The sequence below is a fragment of the Sardina pilchardus genome, chromosome 1, assembly GCF_963854185.1.
Source record: "Sardina pilchardus chromosome 1, fSarPil1.1, whole genome shotgun sequence".
Taxonomy (NCBI): Eukaryota; Metazoa; Chordata; class Actinopteri; order Clupeiformes; family Clupeidae; genus Sardina; species Sardina pilchardus.
Genome location: NC_084994.1, coordinates 42,446,123 through 42,453,152, shown reverse-complemented (window position 1 = coordinate 42,453,152; position 7,030 = coordinate 42,446,123).

Here is a 7,030-nt window from a genome sequence, read left to right as displayed (position 1 = left end):
TAGTGGAGATGGAATTTCCGGAGAAGGTCACAGGTGCAAAGGAGACTCTTTCTGTCCTTGCTCTGATCTGCCCAAGTCCCAAAAGCCCTGAAAAGACCCCTGTGATCTTAGGCACAAATGCAAACTTGTTCCAGAGACTGTCAATGCTCTGCCGAGAGACCACAGGAGTGGACCTTGCCCAGACTCTGGGCATAAAGACAAAGAACTCCATTGCTCACACAGACCAACCCACCACTGTGAGTGAAGAGGATGAAGTGGCTTGTGTGAAATGGATGGGTCCCGGCTCACTAACCTTGCCGCCTGGTAGTGAATGCTGCGCCATCTGTGAAGTGGAGTTGAAGAGGCCTCTGGGTAAAGACATGTTGATGGTTGAGGCATCACCCACCGTTCCATTACCATCTGGAGTGCTGCTGCAGCCTATGGTCGTGCCGAGTACAGCAGTGGATGATCACCTCACTGTCGTTATCCAGAATGAGTCCAAGAAAGACACAGTCATCCCAGTTGGAACTGTCTTAGGCCTGCTGTGTCGCGCGGATCCAGTCGTTCCATCTCTGAAAGTTGCAGCGGAGGCAGTGACTGTTCCGACAAAGTTAGACCCTCAGCTGATCCAGTTTGGCGACTCGCCCATTCCACACCAATGGAAAGTGCGACTCCGTCCGAAGTTATGTGAGCGAGCAAGCGTATTCTCGTTGCATGAGTGGGATGTTGGCCTGGCAAAGGATGTGGAACATCATATCCGGATGACCGAACAAAAGCCATTCAGAGAACGTTCACGGCGCTTGGCTCCAGCAGATATCGATGATGTGCGTCAGCACTTACAAGAGTTGTTGAAGGCTGGTATAATTAAGGAGTCACGTAGCCAGTATGCATCGCCAATTGTGATCGCTAGAAAGAAGACAGGGCGTATCAGAATGTGCATTGACTATAGGACCCTTAATAGGCGTACGATCCCAGACCAGTACACGACTCCTCGCATCGATGATGCGTTAGATTGTTTAACTGGGAGCAAATGGTTTTCTGTCCTTGACTTGCGTAGTGGCTACTACCAGATCGCCATGGCGGAGGAGGACAAAGAAAAAACCGCCTTCATTTGCCCCCTTGGATTCTTTCAGTTTGAAAGGATGCCGCAAGGCATAACAGGAGCGCCTGCAACGTTCCAAAGACTTATGGAGAAGGCCGTCGGTGATATGAACCTCCTGCAGGTGTTAGTTTATTTGGACGATCTCATAGTCTTTGGACGTTCATTAGAGGAACATGAAGAGCGCCTCCTGCGAGTGTTGGATAGGCTTGAAGAGGTAGGGCTGAAACTCTCCCTCGACAAGTGTCAATTTTGTCAACCCAGGGTTAAGTATGTAGGCCACATAGTGTCTGCTGATGGTGTTGCTACTGACCCTGAAAAGGTGGAGGCAGTTGCTAGGTGGCCTAAGCCCACAGACCTTAAGTCGCTGCGGTCGTTTCTAGGTTTCTGTGGGTATTATCGGCGCTTTATAGAAAACTACTCTGCAATCGTTAGGCCCCTTACAGAATTGACGAAGGGCTATGCTCCCACGCAGCGTGGAAGGAAGCAAGCCCCAGACAAGAACAAGACATACTTCAAAGACTCAGAACCATTCAATGACCGATGGGACCAGTCCTGCACGGACGCCTTCAATCGAATCATTCAATGTCTGATGAACGCACCGGTGTTGGCATTTGCTGATGTCAACAAGCTGTACGTCCTACACACAGATGCAAGTTTCAAGGGGCTCGGTGCCGTACTTTATCAGGAACATCCAGAAGGGTTGAGACCCGTGGCGTTCGCCAGCAGAAAGTTGAGCTCTCCTGAACAGCGATACCCTGTACATCAATTAGAGTTCCTTGCGCTGAAATGGGCGGTCGTTGATAAATTTCACGACTACCTATATGGAGCCAAGTTCACAGTACGCACCGACAATAACCCGTTGACGTATGTACTTACCACGGCCAAACTCAACGCGACAGGTCATCGTTGGCTTGCAGCCCTTGCCACCTACGACTTTGACGTGAAGTATAGGCCTGGAAAAGCAAACATTGACGCTGACTTGCTGTCTCGCAACTTACCTGAAGACGGTGAGTGGGATGAGATGTCTCAGAACGTGGTGAAGTCCATATGTCGCCGGGTGGAAGTGGATGTATCCCCAAAGTCTTCCCCAAGATATGTGGAACAATTAGGAGCTTCGCCAGCCTGTATTCCAGAAGTGTATGCCTTTCCGTCTCAGTTACACCTCAGTTCACTGGAGCAACTATCGAAAGCTGACTTGATGGCTGCTCAGAAGAGGGATGTTGTGATCAGACGTGTGATTGAGGCAGTGAAACAGGGAGTCTGGCCTAGCAACAAGGATTTACCCCCAGAGATGCTACTGATGAAGAGGGAAGTTGGTAGACTTGTGATGAGAGACAGACTTCTGTACAGAGCAAGCAAGACAGCTGCAGAGGAGGCACTACAGCTTGTGCTGCCTGCTGAGTTCAGAGAAGTGGTGTTGCACGCTCTTCATGACGACATGGGCCACTTAGGTGTGGAGAGAGTAACTCAACTCCTAAGAGCAAGATTCTATTGGCCCAAAATGGCTCATGAGACAGAGGAATATGTGCGTAATTGTGGGCTGTGCATCACTCGTAAGACACCAGCCAAGAAAGCCGCTTCCTTGCACCAAATCACCAGCAGTGGTCCTATGGACCTGGTTTGCATTGACTTTCTGTCAATGGAACCGGATTCCAGAGGCATCAGTAACGTCCTGGTCGTGACCGATCACTATACAAGATATGCACAAGCCTTTCCTGCGAAGAATCAGAAAGCCCTGACAGTAGCTAAGATCCTAGTCGAAAAGTATTTCGTTCACTATGGCTTACCTGTTAGGATTCATTCTGATCAGGGAAGAGACTTTGAGTCGAGACTGATACGAGAGCTGCTGACAACCTTGGGGATACGGAAATCCAGAACGACTCCGTACCATCCTCAAGGGGACCCCCAGCCGGAGCGGTTCAACCGTACGCTGCTCTCTATGTTGGCTACCCTAGGACAGGAGAAGAAGAGATCCTGGAGTCAGCATGTTGCTTCATTAGTGCATGCATACAACAGCACAAAAAGCGATGCGACGGGATACTCTCCTTACTACTTAATGTTCGGTAGGGAAGCTGCACTACCTGTCGACCTGTGCTTCCAGACATCCAAAGACGGGACTGAGGAGAGAAGTCATTTCCAGTATGTGGAAAGTCTGAAGCGTGACCTACAGAGAGCCTACCAGCTTGCAAGTCAAGCTGCTGACAAGACTCACTTGAGGAACAAGAGAGCCTATGATCAAAAGGTCAGTTTTCAAAACATACAGGAAGGAGACCGTGTTCTTCTGAAGAATCTAGGACTCAAAGGGAAAAACAAGCTGGAAAGCAGATGGAGTTCTGTACCTCATGTAGTGCTAGGAAAGATGCCGAACTTACCTGTATTCCGCGTCAGACCTGAAGGGGGAAGAGGCAGAGTAAGAACCATCCATCGTGACCACATCTTACCTATTGGGCAATCTGTGAGGATTCCAGTAGAACAAGCCTGTGAAGAAATCCCTGTGAGACCAAGAACACGTTCAACCCGAACAAGACAAAGACAACCGATCGTGAGTCAAAGAGAAGAAGTTCCAGAGATGTCTGATTCCTCATCTGATGTGGAGTGTGGCTATTCCCATAGACCATACCGGGAGTATCTGGAACATCTACTGAAGAGGAGAGAATTGTCAGATAGAGTCTCAGTGAGTTCACAGGATGAAGATGCTATGGAACCCAGTCCTGTGCAGTTAGCTGAAGAACTGGAGTCCGACATAGAAGATGACGACGAAGGACAAGCCGTGACAGATTCGGATCCTTATGATTCCGGAACAGACCTGGATGCTGGAAGAAATTCTGTCCACGCACCTAGAGAAAAACTGAGCTCTAAACAAAACGTTAGTAGAGTACTTAGACCTAGACTAACTGAGAAAAGACACATAAAACCAGTATTAAGACTTACCTATGACGAACCTGGTAAGGCAAGTGAACAACCACTTACCATAGTTCATAGAGGAGTGATTATCAAACTAGGGAAGCACTAGTTTGCACTTAGTTCATAACTAGGAACTCATAGTTCTGAATTAAAAAGTTTATTTTTCTACATTTTAAGTTTAATGTGGAGCATATGTTTTATGTCTTATGAGGACATTTAGACATTTAGTAAGGGGAGGATGTAGCCCTATGGGAATTTATGGGAATTCCATTGTATTTTTATTTTGTTATTTTTCATTAAAATGTGCATTGCATAATGTTAAGAATGTTTAAATAATGTTTACATGTATAAAAAAATAAGTTAGTTAAAATTCGTTTACCTGGAAGAAAAGTCCAATCAGGAGTCGGGGTGAGAGGTCGGGAGGAAGCAGGAAGCAGAGCATGGAGGAGAGAACGACATGAGAGACACGTTTGAGAATTGCGGAGTGCATGTTACATTTAGAAGTTGATAAAAACAAAGTTTAAGCTTATGGTAGCAAATGTGCTTGTGGACTGCACAAACAGTGAGTCTTATAGAGACATTTTGCAGTAAGTGTGCGTGTTTTATGCAACTAGTGTGGATAACTCGGTTAGAGTTTCCAACGAGGAGAAAACGGAAAGCTAGTCAGCTCGACTTAGCCACGAGGAGTTTCAAAAGACTTTGCCAGCGAGTAGCCTGCTCGGCCGCCCTGTGTGCATCGTCTGGAAGGAGGTTGGATCGTGTGGATCTTCTGCTTTGCCTGACGACTTCACCAGCCGCCAGAACAGTGTGCAACGGCGAGGACGACAGCGACCAGCATTACGGTAGTCATTTTCTTTGTTTGCTGCGCCACGGCGCGAAACGACCATTTTAGTTTTGAGGTCTCTCCGCTCCCAAGCAACGCTACAGGCCTGCATCATTTCCTAAACGTCTCTACACACGACAAATGGTTGGGTACCCATTCCGTTTCATTTATTTAGTTAAATGCCGGCTTAGGTTTAGTACAGAAACTGAAACTGTTGGGTTTTGGACTGAACTGTTTAGCAAATGCAACGAAACTGCAATTGTAAAGAAACTGAAAATAATGGATGTGTGTATGTTTGACTAATTTTCAGTAAATAGTTAAAACGTATTTCTCTTGAATATTTGTGCATGTCATTGGGTACTTTGATATTGATGTTTGATAGAGAGTAATGGTTAAAAAGTTTACAGTAGCTTAATTTAAAGTGATAGCCTACTGATTGATATTTCATTGGTTGTTTATTACAATGGTAATGTGGGTAGCCATTTAAAAAGATTAAAATAGTGATGCTAGTGTAAAAGTTTAAGACATTTGAATACATTTAGTTAATTACATTTACAGCATTAGTTAACCTTAGAGAGAGAGATCTCTCGCCAGTATAGGAATTCGGGGAGCGCACTCCACACTATAGCTAGACACGCTAGGGGGCGCTACACACATAACATTCAAAAATAGTAGAGACAGTTCAAGCGGTTGGTAGGCTCAAAGTTTCATCTGCTGCTTGAGTTGAGTGATGAAGTTTATAGATATAAGATGTCAATTACTTCACTGAGGAATACACCTCAAACAAATTAACTTATTTTTGTTTTGAAAATATGGGGAGTTAAACATTTACTCACTGTACCATTCAGTCAGTACAAACAGCTGTAGCTCATTCCACCACCAAGATGGCTCAACAGAACAGGCTCTTGAGTCCTTTTTAAGCAGTTTCATGCAAAAACGAACTATGTGTTGTAGATATTGATTTTCATTTAATCTCACAGACACAAGGAGAATATTCCTTGATCCAGAAGTTTCTATTCTGCTGTCTTCATATATCATTCACCTATAGATTATGATCCTTATTAAATTAAATCAATACATCTACACTTTACAGGTGTGTGACTTCACTACCTCACACTCAATGAGAGTTCAGATGTAGAAAATATAAAGATAGAGAGACGTTTCAGAGAAGATCCAACAGTTGACCTACCTTCAAAAGGACGTAGTCTTGACAGAAGAGAAGAAGCTACAGAAACTTGGTCAAAATAGCTCTGTTCATCAGGGGTGTGATTCTTCCGTTTTTAAACGGAATTCCGTTTTTTTAGGCCTGAAAATGAGACCCACGCAATTCGTATAGATCCGCTGAGTTTTTTTTAGGGGGGGGGGGGGGGGGGGTATATAGGGGTCGGAACACAGACCATTGCTTTATAATAGGCCGCTGACAATGACGACGGGTTTGGTGCTTCTTTCATTCATATCACTCCGCAAGCCTAGTCCGTTCTCTCACTATGGAATTCATTGAAAGTGAAAGCAGACGGGTTGATGAATGTTTGATGCAAGTTCGATGTGTGAGTGTGTGGTAAACTATTTGTTTCTTAGCAGAAGCCATGAAACGGTAAAGGTCAAATTATTTGTTTAAGTATTATTATTAAGTTAAGTACTATTTATTAAGTCTTTGCTTCGCGTTCGCGTCCAGTTTGATGTGTCTGGATTTTCCGATAATGACGACAATCTCCTGGTGCTGATATTGACTTTTAATTTCTGCGCGTGTAAACCGTAAACTAGTCTAGGCTACTGTGCTTGAAGTTAGCTGTGACAGACTAGCCTACTGGTTTTCATCGTTTTCACCACAAAGCCCGTCTACCTTAGCTTAGGTCTACTAAATTGTTTAGTTAACACCTGTCATTCGCGTTTGTCCAGCCGTTCACCTCCGTGCGCCCCATGTCATTGAAAACATATTTCGGGATAGACATCTCACTATGAGAAAACGTATTATGATAGTGCTAAGAGATTGACACTTTGGCATTCTTGGTAAACATCAGTCTTGACTCTTGCACATAATATTGAGCTGATTTATTTTAGTGGAAATGGCCTATTGTAGCATTGTGCTGATACATGGAAAAAAGTTGCCTATTTAAAGGCACATTCTGAATTTTAATTCTAGCTCTCCATTGAGTGTGTGCACTTGAACAACTATGTAGCCTATACCAGTAGGGCCTGCCATTTATTTTAGGAGGAGAGGA